We start from the raw sequence: 15000 nt of genomic DNA, 5'->3' as shown, positions 1-15000 counted from the left end.
TTCATTCGAAAATTTTGACGTTTGAGCACTCAATTTAGTCAAAAGGACTAAATTGTAAAAAATGCAAAAGTTGAGTTCTTTATATATGAGGTGCCTAATTGTTATGAGTTTTAAATTGAAAGTCCTTATGTGACAATTATTCCTTTAATAAGTTAGTGAATGGATATTTGTTTGGTATTTTTGAAATTTGGTTGAAATAAAAAGGGTAATTTTGTAAATTAATTAAAATAACCTAATAAGACAAATGATAAAAGCTATCATTTTTTTTCATTCTTTCTTCTTCAACCGTGGGAAAGAACAGAAAATAGCAGCCATGGATGAGCTCCATTCGGCCAAGCTTTTATGGCTTATATAGGTACGGTTTTTGTCCCGTTTTTAATGATTTTCGTATTTTGAGATCCCTGCTTAAATTTTCTATTTCTACCAATTGATTGAAGAGAAATTAGAGTTTAAAATTTACCCATTCATGATATGGTTCTCTTTTGATGATTTATAGTGGATAATGAATGTTTGATGTGTTAAATATGAGTTTTATTCAATGAATTTCGTAAAAATGTCAAAAGGGTTAAATTGTGAAAGTTACAAATTGGTCATAAGTGTGTGAATTAGTGAAAATTTGGAGTTGTCATAGAAGAGAAAATGTTCAGCATGTCTTAAACCTTATAGAAATTGAATAAAAATTAATTTACGAGCATTGGGGCAAAAGTGCAAATATGCAAAAGTTTAGGGTCAAAATGAAAATTTGTAAAAATATGATTTTTAGACCCATATGAATATTGTGACTGATTGGTAGGCTAAATGTGATGTTATAGATGATGAAAATTGAGACTTGGACCTAGAACGGAAAGAAATCGATTTATGGACTAGTATGTCCTTTTCACATTTGTGGTATCGAGGTAAGTTCAGTATGTAAACAATACCATGCTATACATGTATTTAAATGTTATCATTGCATGAATTGTACAGATATTAATGTGTATGTAATTAATAGAAATATGATAAGACAAAGCCTTAATAGACGAGGAAAATCCCGTTTGAACCTTAGGAATAGAATAGGATACGAGTGACATGTCACTAGGAATTATGAGTCTAGATGACTAGCTCGAGAGTGAGCATTTAAATGTCATGAGATATGAGGTAGCTTTAGCTACAATTGAGGCACTTATGTGCAAAGGCTTTTCCAGTATCTAATTAGTATTCCAAGTGTTCAACGGGCAATCCAAGGAAAGAGTTAATGATGGTCTCAATGAGGTAAGTCATTGGTGAGTATGCACTCGAGTTATGTTACGAGTTGTGCAAGTATGTATACTAATCCTATGAGAATGCCTTGATATGTGATGATCTATGATGCATAATATGTGTTCTTACCATGATGGATAAAATGGTGTTGTATTAATATTATGAACAATGATCATGAATGAGTAATTTAGCCTTGACAGATTTGAGTTACTGCAGTAGTGTAACTTTGAAAATACACTAAAAATAGTGGAAAATGAGTTAGAGGCAGAATAAAATATGTGATTAAAGCTTAATGAGTCTATTTTCACATGAAAGAAACAGAGGAAGAAAAAGAATTCCATATTGTTTGATATTTGAATTCTTGTGAAACAGGGTCTGAATGAATTCGAGATCCCCTGTTCTAACTTTAGAAATTCACCAAAAATTTTACAAAAATTATTAAAAGTTATACCTTACATTAATGGATTCCTTATTGAGTCTATTTTTATGGGAAATAAACGGAATGGTCGTTGGAATTTTGTACAGGGAGAAATTCGGTTTGTAGTGCACAGGGGTCAGAGTGGTCATACCCTGAAACAGGGGAGACTTTAACTAATAAACTGTACTATTTGGCTTAACCAAAAATTCTGGAAATTTTATGGAAGAAAGGAAAATAAGTATAGTTTCATGAAAATTTAACGGAACTTAATTTGGAGTTTCGTAGCTCCAGATATAAATAATTTAGTGACCATTGCTCAGAAAGACAGCTTGTAGTGAACTTGAAAATATGTTGTAAACATTGATAAAACAAGTTAATGAGTTGCTTATTGTTTTCATATGAACTTACTAAGCGAAAGCTTACCCCCCTTCTTTCCCATGTTTTCTAGAGTTTCCAAGTTAGCTCGGGTTGGAGGCCGTCAGAGATATTATCACCCTATCGAGTTAACGTTATCGGAGTAAGTAAACTCAAATGATTCGAGTCTATGGCATGTATAGGGTTTTAATGTGAGTATGTGATATTATGATTTAGCCAAATTCATTGGATTGTTATTAAGGTAGTATTAGTCATGTAAATTGACCTATGTCGGCTAATGACATTATGGGCCCATATGATTATTCTTATGCATGTATGTTATTATCTCTTGTGATGTGGCTTACAACATGTATGCCTAGAGATTGAATTGAGATTCATTGATGAGCTAGTAACTAATGCAGGATTAAGTGATTGGTAAATAGTTAATAATGCTTCATGAATGGTTTGTGATGTAATGATAGTTATGTCTAGTATGTGGTAATGATATGGGCAAATTCTATAATATTTATTGCATAAGAAAATAACTTGAGCATAACATGTTTGTAGATGTTTAAGAGCTCATTTATGCCACGTTGTATGTTATTGGATAAGTATGTATCTATGCATGTGGTGTGAGAGTGACAAAAGGCTTGATAATTAGACTATTTCTAGCCACACGGCCTGAGCACATAGGCGTGTGAAGCCTTAACGCAAGAGATTTTTCTAAGTTTTTCATGAGTTCTCGATTGGGTCCCGAACCGCCTCGAATGCATGTATTGGGCCTCGTAAGCTCGCATAAGGGACAAATTGCATGTGAAAAGAAAAGTTTTTAATTATTTGAGATTTCATGGCCCTGTTTAGTATGGAAGTGTTAGTAAAAGTCAGGTAGCACCTCGAACCCCGTCCCGGCGTCGGATGCGGGCGAGGGGTGTTATATTTAGTGGTATCAGAGCATGGTTTAGTCGGTTCTCGGACTAACCTAGCGTAAGAGAGTCTAGTTATACATGCCATAGTATTACTCGTGATAGTGTGATATCTCTCGGCCCTAACAAAACTGTTGATTAAGACAGGAATGAGTTCCAACCGAGCAAATCTTGATAGAGATAAGAGTAAAGTTGAGATTATTGAATCATGCTTATGATATGCTGAAAATTTGGAAAGGTATGAAAAGAAATCCATGATTTTTTTTATATGAACTAGTTTTCATTATGTGATACTCTTGAGATAAAGAATGTGAAATAGTGGAGTAAAACATGCTTAAGTTGTGAAAAGCGCTTTTATGCATGTTAGTATTCATACGATGTTAAATGTCCAACTTGATTTGGTCAAATGTTTAGGAAAAGAAAGAAATTTGCTTGAAATGACAGAATGTATGTATGAATGCTTTTATTGCATGATTAATAATCAGTATATACATGAGGTTGACATTTATGTCTAGATTGATGAAGTCAATATGCAATAATGTTATGCCTTATAATCTCAGTTACAGAATCATAAATGTCACAATAGCATGAAAGTTGTAATGAAAGATCAAATTGGGTGGAACGCATGGAATGAGTACGATCGTTCACTAATGAATTGATGGAAAAGACTATGGTTGGACCATGGCAATACATGAGATTTGTGTGCCAGTGTAAGACCATGTATGAGACATGGCATTGGCATTGAGACGAGGGCTAGTGTAAGACATGTCTGGGACATGTATCGACCCACGATGAGAGCCATTGTAAGACATGTCCGGGACATGCGTCAAGACGATTACATGTGTCGTTGTAAGACCATGCAGGACACGGCATCGACACGATGGATGAGAGCTAGTACAAGACCATAGTTGAACTATGGCATCAAGTAAGCGATGTACTCAAAACCATAAGACGTTCTCCAATTTGATAAATATTGGCAAGTGATTAAGACTAAATATGGGAATTTGATAAAACATTAAGGGTAATTTGAGAAAAAGAAATGAAAGTTTGAGTTATGATAAATTCACTTATGTTTAGCTAATATTCGCATGAAATAAAGTTACATGTATTACTGAGATATGTGAAAATGTGTTTATAACAAGTTGGAAATTTGAAATGTTTGAATCAATATGCGTAAAGCTATGCTGTTGTTGAATATGTATTTGCTTGAGAGTCAAAAGTTTAGAGGCTTTACAATCTTCGCCCCTTACCAGAATAGATTTATACGATGAGATTCTCGAGAGATATGTTGCATAAGCTTGCAAAAGTGAAACCAAGAGTACAAAATGGAATAGTATGAGATTAGCAAAGATGTAATTAGTTAGAGGAATAATGTCGGACTTGCATAGATGTCTGAGTATGACGAATTCAATTAAACAAAAGTGATGGCTATCTTTCTCTTCTGAGTATTCTATGTTTTCCTCTATTCTGGGGAATACGTATGGTTATCCCTTTCGAGTGGGAATTCTCTTGTGTGAGGATCTTTGGAGACGTGATATTAGATGAAAAGTTCTATTGGTCCATTAGTTATGATCTACATTTCCCCATCTCTTCGATTTCTATTCGATATATTGGAATGAAGTTGACAAGAAAAATCTATGTAAGATTATTCTGATGTTCTATTGATTATGGTTTATATATGCGAGAATTATATTATCTCTATTATGAGAAATTCTAAAGCATACGGACATAGTAGTTTCCTTTTGGTTTTCTCTGAGGGATTTTTCGGATCATCTTTATTATTTTCTTCTGGATTATATTCTCAGATTTCTGGTATAGTCTTTATATCTTGGAATTTCTTATATTGGCTTTTCTATCGCTCTTGTTTGAGAATTATCAAGCTTGGTTTATCTTTACGAGTAATCTTTGACTTGCGATATTAGAATCATATGATTAAGCTTCGGCTCGACCATAGAAGTGTGGGGATTTCGGTCGAGATTTCTTTAAAATCTCGGGGTAAAGAATGGTTATTCGCAAAAGTAAATCTGAGTTATGTGCATTTAAGTTTATTCTCCGGTTCGAGAATACCGTTACGTGTTCTTTGGTAAGTAGTCGTCTGATGTAAATGATGGGGTTTTATTCTTGAAAGTATGTTATGGAAACATATTAGTTGGATTTCTCTTGTTCGAGAGATGTTATAAGTATAGTTATCCTGATTAATAAAAAGACCACATCTATGAAGTTGGAATCATTTGATTCATGTTAGTAAAGTTTCTAAACAGTTGATGATCAGAGTATAGAAATGTGGCTATAAGTGGTAAATTAAACAACTACAGCATGATTCGACTTTTAATTTGGAATTGCAGGGAGGATTTGATTTCTGGTTTCTATTACTATTAATTCAGAGTAAGATTTCAGTACTGAGAAACTCTGGGTATACAGAGAATTGAGTACAGAGTTCACAGCAGAGTATCTTGTTTATTCGTTCAAAGGATGTCGAATTGTCTATAGGGTAAAGCCGAATATCAAATGTATTCGAGATTATTATTGTCAGTGATGACAGTGGGAAGAAAATGATAAAGGACTGTTATGAATTTCGTATCGGGATGTCTCTCATTTCCAGGAAAAATGAGAGATGCAAGTTGAATTGTGAAAGATTGATGATGGAAGTCTGCATGATTATTTTAGTATGTACAGATATATTATTCAACCGATGTGACTGAGTTGTATGTTTCTAAGTTTATAGTTCCAAGAATGTCAGTCTCCAGTGTTTCAAATTGAGCTCCGAGGTTTATACCTCAACTATGGAAAAGCTATAGGAAATCTTGAGTGTGAGCTTGTGTGGAATTGTTTTGTAAGTTGTGAGAAAAAGATATAAGTGACTCGTGAAAGTAGAGAACAACTTTTTCTGGTAAGATTTTCGGGGACGAAAATCCCTAAAGGGGGGAAGAAATGTAATAGCCCGATTTTGGGTCTAGTCGGAACAGTGGTTTCGGGACCACAAACCCGACGAGAAAAAAGAATATTTTATTATATTTTTATAGTCTATAAATTTATGAAAATATTTCGTAAAAATTTCATTCGAAAATTTTGACGTTTGAGCACTCAATTTAGTCAAAAGGACTAAATTGTAAAAAGTGCAAAAGTTGAGTTCTTTATATATGAGGTGCCTAATTGTTATGAGTTTTAAATTGAAAGTCCTTATGTGACAATTATTCCTTTAATAAGTTAGTGAATGGATATTTGTTTGGTATTTTGAAATTTGGTTGAAATAAAAGGGTAATTTTATAAATTAATTAAAATAACATAATAAGACAAATGATAAAAGCTATCATTTTTTTTCATTCTTTCTTCTTCAACCGTGGAAAGAACAGAAAATAGCAGCCATGGATGAGCTCCATTCGCCAAGCTTTTATGGCTTATATAGGTACGGTTTTGTCCGCTTTTAATGATTTTCGTATTTTGAGATCCCCAAGCTTAAATTTTCTATTTCTACCAATTGATTGAAGAGAAATTAGAGTTTAAAATTTACCCATTCATGATATGGTTGTCTTTTGATGATTTATAGTGGATAATGAATGTTTGATGTGTTAAATATGAGTTTTATTCAATGAATTTCGGTAAAAATGTCAAAAAGGGTTAAATTGTGAAAGTTACAAATTGGTCATAAGTGTGTGAATTAGTGAAAATTTGGAGTTGCCATAGAAGAGAAAAATGTTCAGCATGTCTTAAACCTTATAGAAATTGAATAAAATTAATTTACGAGCATTGGGGCAAAAGTGCAAATATGCAAAAGTTTAGGGTCAAAATGAAAATTTGTAAAATATGATTTTAGACCCATATGAATATTGTGACTGATTGGTAGGCTAAATGTGATGTTATAGATGATGAAAATTGAGACTTGGACCTAGAACGGAAAGAAATCGATTTATGGACGAGTATGTCCTTTTCACATTTGTGGTATCGAGGTAAGTTCGTATGTAAACAATACCATGCTATACATGTATTTAAATGTTATCATTGCATGAATTGTACAGATATTAATGTGTATGTAATTAATAGAAATATGATAAGACAAAGCCTTAATAGACGAGGAAAAATCCCGTTTGAACCTTAGGAATAGAATAGGATACGAGTGACATGTCACTAGGAATTATGAGTCTAGATGACTAGCTCGAGAGTGAGCATTTAAATGTCATGAGATATGAGGTAGCTTTAGCTACAATTGAGGCACTTATGTGCAAAGGCTTTTCCGAGTATCTAATTAGTATTCCAAGTGTTCAACGGGCAATCCAAGGAAAGAGTTAATGATGGTCTCAATGAGGTAAGTCATTGGTGAGTATGCACTCGAGTTATGTTACGAGTTGTGCAAGTATGTATACTAATCCTATGAGAATGCCTTGATATGTGATGATCTATGATGCATAATATGTGTTCTTACCATGATGGATAAAATGGTGTTGTATTAATATTATGAACAATGATCATGAATGAGTAATTTAGCCTTGACAGATTTGAGTTACTGCAGTAGTGTAACTTTGAAAATACACTAAAAATAGTGGAAAATGAGTTAGAGGCAGAATAAAATATGGGATTAAAGCTTAATGAGTCTATTTTCACATGAAAGAAACAGAGGAAGAAAAAGAATTCCATATTGTTTGATATTTGAATTCTTGTGAAACAGGGTCTGAATGAATTCGAGATCCCCTGTTCTAACTTTATAAATTCACCAAAAATTTTACAAAAATTATTAAGAGTTATACCTTACATTAATGGATTCCTTATTGAGTCTATTTTTATGGGAAATAAACGGAATGGTCGTTGGAATTTTGTACAGGGAGAAATTCAGTTTGTAGTGCACAGGGGTCAGAGTGGTCATACCCTGAAACAGGGGAGACTTTAACTAATAAACTGTACTATTTGGCTTAACCAAAAATTCTGGAAATTTTATGGAAGAAAGGAAAATAAGTCTAGTTTCATGAAAATTTAACGGAACTTAATTTGGAGTTTCGTAGCTCCAGATATAAATAATTTAGTGACCATTGCTCAGAAAGACAGCTTGTAGTGAACTTGAAAATATGTTGTAAACATTGATAAAACAAGTTAATGAGTTGCTTATTGTTTTCATATGAACTTACTAAGCGAAAGCTTACCCCCCTTCTTTCCCATGTTTTCTAGAGTTTCCAAGTTAGCTCGGGTTGGAGGCCGTCAGAGATATTATCACCCTATCGAGTTAACGTTATCGGAGTAAGTAAACTCAAATGATTCGAGTCTATGGCATGTATAGGGTTTTAATGTGAGTATGTGATATTATGATTTAGCCAAATTCATTGGCTTGTTATTAAGGTAGTATTATTCATGTAAATTGACCTATGTCGGCTAATGACATTATGGGCCCATATGATTATTCTTATGCATGTATGTTATTATCTCTTGTGATGTGGCTTACAACATGTATGCCTAGAGATTGAATTGAGATTCATTGATGAGCTAGTAACTAATGCAGGATTAAGTGATTGGTAAATAGTTAATAATGCTTCATGAATGGTTTGTGATGTAATGATAGTTATGTCTAGTATGTGGTAATGATATGGGCAAATTCTATAATATTTATTGCATAAGAAAATAACTTGAGCATAACATGTTTGTAGATGTTTAAGAGCTCATTTATGCCACGTTGTATGTTATTGGATAAGTATGTATCTATGCATGTGGTGTGAGAGTGACAAAAGGCTTGATAATTAGACTATTTCTAGCCACACGGCCTGAGCACATAGGCGTGTGAAGCCTTAACGCAAGAGATTTTTCTAAGTTTTCATGAGTTCTCGATTGGGTCCCGAACCGCCTCGAATGCATGTATTGGGCCTCGTAAGCTCGCATAAGGGACAAATTGCATGTGAAAAGAAAAGTTTTTAATTATTTGAGATTTCATGGCCCTGTTTAGTATGGAAGTGTTAGTAAAAGTCAGGTAGCACCTCGAACCCCGTCCCGGCGTCGGATGCGGGCGAGGGGTGTTATATTTAGTGGTATCGAGCATGGTTTAGTCGGTTCTCGGACTAACCTAGCGTAAGAGAGTCTAGTTATACATGCCATAGTATTACTCGTGATAGTGTGATATCTCTCGCCCTAACAAAACTGTTGATTAAGACAGAATGAGTTCCAACCGAGCAAATCTTGATAGAGATAAGAGTAAAGTTGAGATTATTGAATCATGCTTATGATATGCTGAAAATTTGGAAAGGTATGAAAAGAAATCCATGATTTTTTTATATGAACTAGTTTTCATTATGTGATACTCTTGAGATAAAGAATGTGAAATAGTGGAGTAAAACACGTTAAGTTGTGAAAAGCGCTTTTATGCATGTTAGTATTCATACGATGTTAAATGTCCAACTTGATTTGGTCAAGTGTTTAGGAAAAGAAAGAAATTTGCTTGAAATGACAGAATGTATGTATGAATGCTTTTATTGCATGATTAATAATCGAGTATATACATGAGGTTGACATTTATGTCTAGATTGATGAAGTCAATATGCAATAATGTTATGCCTTATAATCTCAGTTACAGAATCATAAATGTCACAATAGCATGAAAGTTGTAATGAAAGATCAAATTGGGTGGAACGCATGGAATGAGTACGATCGTTCACTAATGAATTGATGGAAAAGACTATGGTTGGACCATGGCAATACATGAGATTTGTGTGCGAGTGTAAGACCATGTATGAGACATGGCATTGGCATTGAGGCGAGGGCTAGTGTAAGACATGTCCGGGACATGTATCACCCACGATATGAGAGCGATGTAAGACATGTCCTGGACATGCGTCAAGACGATTACATGTGTCGTTGTAAGACACATGCGGGACACGGCATCGACACGATGGATGAGAGCTAGTACAAGACCATAGTTGAACTATGGCATCAAGTAAGCGATGTACTCAAAACCATAAGACGTTCTCCAATTTGATAAATATTGGCAAGTGATTAAGACTAAATATGGGAATTTGATAAAACATTAAGGGTAATTTGAGAAAAGAAATGAAAGTTTGAGTTATGATAAATTCACTTATGTTTAGCTAATATTCGCATGAAATAAAGTTACATGTATTCTTGAGATATGTGAAAATGTGTTTATAACAAGTTGGAAATTTGAAATGTTTGAATCAATATGCGTAAAGCTATCTGTTGTTGAATATGTATTTGCTTGAGAGTCAAAAGTTTAGAGGCTTTACAATCTTCGCCTTACGTAATAGATTTATACGATGAGATTCTCGAGAGATATGTTGCATAAGCTTGCAAAAGTGAAACTGAAGAGTACAAAAATGGAATAGTATGAGATTAGCAAAGACAGAATTAGTTAGAGGAATAATGTCGGACTTGCATAGATGTCTGAGTATGACGAATTCAATTAAACAAAAGTGATGGCTATCTTTCTCTTGAGTATTCTATGTTTTCCTCTATTCGGGAATACGTATGGTTATCCCTTTCGAGTGGGAATTCTCTTGTGTGAGGATCTTGAGACTGTGATATTAGATGAAAAGTTCTATTGGTCCGATTAGTTATGATCTACATTTCCCCATCTCTTGATTTCTATTCGATATATTGGAATGAAGTTGACAGAAAAATCTATGTAAGATTATTCGATGTTCTATTGATTATGGTTTATATATGCGAGAATTATATTATCTCTATTATGAGAAATTCTAAAGCATACAGACAGTAGTTTCCTTTTGGTTTTCTCTGAGGGATTTTTCGGATCATCTTTATTATTTTCTTCTGGATTATATTCTCAGATTTCTGGTATAGTCTTTATATCTTGGAATTTCTTATATTGGCTTTTCTATCGTTCTTGTTTGAGAATTATCAAGCTTGGTTTATCTTTACGAGTAATCTTTGACTTGCGATATTAGAATCATTATGATTAAGCTTGGCTCGACCATAGAAGTGTGGGGATTTCGATGTCGAGATTTCTTTAAAATCTACGGGGTAAAGAATGGTTATTCGCAAAAGTAAATCTGAGTTATGTGCATTTAAGTTTATTCTCGGTTCGAGAATACCGCTACGTGTTCTTTGGTAAGTAGTCGAATGCGTCGAAATGATGGGGTTTTATTCTTGAAAGTATGTTATGGAAACATATTAGTTGGATTTCTCTTGTTCGAGAGATGTTATAAGTATAGTTATCCCGATTAATAAAAGACCACATCTATGAAGTTGGAATCATTTGATTCATGTTAGTAAAGTTTCTAAACAGTTGATGATCGAGTATAGAAATGTGGCTATAAGTGGTAAATTAAACAACTACTGACATGATTCGACTTTTAATTTGGAATTGCGGGAGGATTTGATTTCGGTTTCTATTACTATTAATTGAGTAAGATTTCAAGATCTTGAGAAACTCGGGTATCTGAGAATTGAGTCTGAGTTCACAAGATATCTTGTTTATTCGTTCAAAGGATGTCGAATTGTCTATAGGGTAAAGCCGAATATCAAATGTATTGAGATTATTATTGTCGATGATGACGATGGGAAGAAAATGATAAAGGACTGTTATGAATTTCAGATCGGGATGTCTCTCATTTCCGGAAAAATGAGAGATGCAAGTTGAATTGTGAAAGATTGATGATGGAAGTCTGCATGATTATTTTAGTATGTACAGATATATTATTCAACCGATGTGACTGAGTTGTATGTTTCTAAGTTTATAGTTCCAAGAATGTCGGTCTCAGTGTTTCAAATTGAGCTCGAGGTTTATACCTCAACTATGGAAAAGCTATAGGAAATCTTGAGTGTGAGCTTGTGTGGAATTGTTTTGTAAGTTGTGAGAAAAGATATAAGTGACTCGTGAAAGTAGAGAACAACTTTTTCGGTAAGATTTTGGGGACGAAAATCCCTAAAGGGAAGAAATGTAATAGCCGATTTTGGGTCTAGTCGAACGATGGTTTCGGGACCACAAACCCGACGAGAAAAAAGAATATTTTATTATATTTTTATAGTCTATAAATTTATGAAAATATTTCGTAAAAATTTCATTCGAAAATTTTGACGTTTGAGCACTCAATTTAGTCAAAAGGACTAAATTGTAAAAAGTGCAAAAGTTGAGTTCTTTATATATGAGGTGCCTAATTGTTATGAGTTTTAAATTGAAAGTCCTTATGTGACAATTATTCCTTTAATAAGTTAGTGAATGGATATTTGTTTGGTATTTTTGAAATTTGGTTGAAATAAAAAGGGTAATTTTATAAATTAATTAAAATAACATAATAAGACAAATGATAAAAGCTATCATTTTTTTTTCATTCTTTCTTCTTCAACCGTGGGAAAGAACAGAAAATAGCAGCCATGGATGAGCTCCATTCGGCCAAGCTTTTATGGCTTATATAGGTACGGTTTTTGTCCGTTTTTAATGATTTTCGTATTTTGAGATCCCGAAGCTTAAATTTTCTATTTCTACCAATTGATTGAAGAGAAATTAGAGTTTAAAATTTACCCATTCATGATATGGTTGTCTTTTGATGATTTATAGTGGATAATGAATGTTTGATGTGTTAAATATGAGTTTTATTCAATGGATTTGGTAAAAATGTCAAAAGGGGTTAAATTGTGAAAGTTACAAATTGGTCATAAGTGTGTGAATTAGTGAAAATTTGGAGTTTCCATAGAAGAGAAAATGTTCAGCATGTCTTAAACCTTATAGAAATTGAATAAAAATTAATTTACGAGCATTGGGGCAAAAGTGCAAATATGCAAAAGTTTAGGGTCAAAATGAAAATTTGTAAAATATGATTTTTAGACCCATATGAATATTGTGACTGATTGGTAGGCTAAATGTGATGTTATAGATGATGAAAATTGAGACTTGGACCTAGAACGGAAAGAAATCGATTTATGGACTAGTATGTCCTTTTCACATTTGTGGTATCGAGGTAAGTTCAGATGTAAACAATACCATGCTATACATGTATTTAAATGTTATCATTGCATGAATTGTACAGATATTAATGTGTATGTAATTAATAGAAATATGATAAGACAAAGCCTTAATAGACGAGGAAAAATCCCGTTTGAACCTTAGGAATAAAATAGGATACGAGTGACATGTCACTAGGAATTATGAGTCTAGATGACTAGCTCGAGAGTGAGCATTTAAATGTCATGAGATATGAGGTAGCTTTAGCTACAATTGAGGCACTTATGTGCAAAGGCTTTTCCAGTATCTAATTAGTATTCCAAGTGTTCAACGGGCAATCCAAGGAAAGAGTTAATGATGGTCTCAATGAGGTAAGTCATTGGTGAGTATGCACTCGAGTTATGTTACGAGTTGTGCAAGTATGTATACTAATCCTATGAGAATGCCTTGATATGTGATGATCTATGATGCATAATATGTGTTCTTACCATGATGGATAAAATGGTGTTGTATTAATATTATGAACAATGATCATGAATGAGTAATTTAGCCTTGACAGATTTGAGTTACTGCAGTAGTGTAACTTTGAAAATACACTAAAAATAGTGGAAAATGAGTTAGAGGCAGAATAAAATATGGAATTAAAGCTTAATAAGTCTATTTTCACATGAAAGAAACAGAGGAAGAAAAAGAATTCTATATTGTTTGATATTTGAATTCTTGTGAAACAGGGTCTGAATGAATTCGAGATCCCCTGTTCTAACTTTAGAAATTCACCAAAAATTTTACAAAAATTATTAAGAGTTATACCTTACATTAATGGATTCCTTATTGAGTCTATTTTTATGGGAAATAAACGGAATGGTCGTTGGAATTTTGTACAGGGAGAAATTCGGTTTGTAGTGCACAGGGGTCAGAGTGGTCATACCCTGAAACAGGGGAGACTTTAACTAATAAACTGTACTATTTGGCTTAACCAAAAATTCTGGAAATTTTATGGAAGAAAGGAAAATAAGTCTAGTTTCATGAAAATTTAACGGAACTTAATTTGGAGTTTCGTAGCTCCAGATATAAATAATTAAGTGACCATTGCTTAGAAAGACAGCTTGTAGTGAACTTGAAAATATGTTGTAAACATTGATAAAACAAGTTAATGAGTTGCTTATTGTTTTCATATGAACTTACTAATTAAAGCTTACCCCCTTCTTTCCCATGTTTTCTAGAGTTTCCAGGTTAGCTCGGGTTGGAGGCCGTCAAAGATATTATCACCCTATCGAGTTAACGTTATCGGAGTAAGTAAACTCAAGTGATTCGAGTGTATGGCATGTATAGGGTTTTAATGTGAGTATGTAATATTTTGATTTAGCCAAATTCATTGGCTTGTTATTAAGGTAGTATTAGTCATGTAAATTGGCCTATGTTGGCTAATGACATTATGGGCCCATATGATTATTCTTATGCATGTATGTTATTATCTCTTGTGATGTGGTTTACAACATGTATGCCTAGAGATTGAATTGAGATTCATTGATGAGCTAGTAACTAATGCAGGATTAAGTGATTGGTAAATAGTTAATAATGCTTCATGAATGGTTTGTGATGTAATGATAGTTATGTCTAGTATGTGGTAATGATATGGGAAAATTCTATAATATTTGTTGCATAAGAAAATAACTTGAGCATAACATGTTTGTAGATGTTTAAGAGCTCATTTATGCCACGTTGTATGTTATTGGATAAGTATGTATCTATGCATGTGGTGTGAGAGTGACAAAAGGCCTGATAATTAGACTATTTCTGGCCACACGGCCTGAGCACATAGGCGTGTGAAGCCTTAACGCAAGAGATTTTTCTAAGTTTTTCATGAGTTCTCGATTGGGTCCCGAACCGCCCCGAATGCATGTATTGGGCCTCGTAAGCTCGCATAAGGGACAAATTGCATGTGAAAAGAAAAGTTTTTAATTATTTGAGATTTCATGGCCCTGTTTAGTATGGAAGTGTTAGTAAAAGTCAGGTAGCACCTCGAACCCCGTCCCGGCGTCGGATGCAGGCGAGGGGTGTTACACTAGTGGCATAACAGGAGCTTGAGGAGGATTAACCGGGGGAGGAGGTTGTTGTACAGTCAGGTTGGTTCTAATATATTGGGTGAACCAATCATTCATCATCTGATAGAAGGC

General features: G+C 33.7%; 2 long non-coding RNA genes across 3 annotated transcripts; both read left to right on the top strand.

Annotated features, from left to right (window-relative positions):
* Nucleotides 1-245: 245 nt before the first annotated feature.
* Nucleotides 246-8447, top strand: LOC128283480 (uncharacterized). The gene is made up of 3 exons (XR_008273836.1): nt 246-355; nt 6798-6881; nt 8092-8447. It is a non-coding gene; the product is annotated as an uncharacterized LOC128283480 (long non-coding RNA).
* Nucleotides 8448-12197: 3750 nt separating this feature from the next.
* LOC128283481 (uncharacterized) lies at nt 12198-14402 on the top strand. 2 transcript variants are annotated; one of them, XR_008273837.1, is made up of 3 exons: nt 12198-12297; nt 12756-12839; nt 14047-14402. It is a non-coding gene; the product is annotated as an uncharacterized LOC128283481 (long non-coding RNA). The 2 variants fall into 2 exon arrangements; XR_008273838.1 differs by lacking the exon at nt 12756-12839 and having other exon boundaries at nt 12206-12297.
* Nucleotides 14403-15000: the final 598 nt, after the last annotated feature.

Source organism: Gossypium arboreum, chromosome 11 (assembly GCF_025698485.1).
Source record: "Gossypium arboreum isolate Shixiya-1 chromosome 11, ASM2569848v2, whole genome shotgun sequence".
Lineage (NCBI taxonomy): Eukaryota > Viridiplantae > Streptophyta > Magnoliopsida > Malvales > Malvaceae > Gossypium > Gossypium arboreum.
The sequence above is the reverse complement of the archived record's forward strand: the minus strand, read 5'-3'. Positions and strand labels throughout refer to the sequence as shown.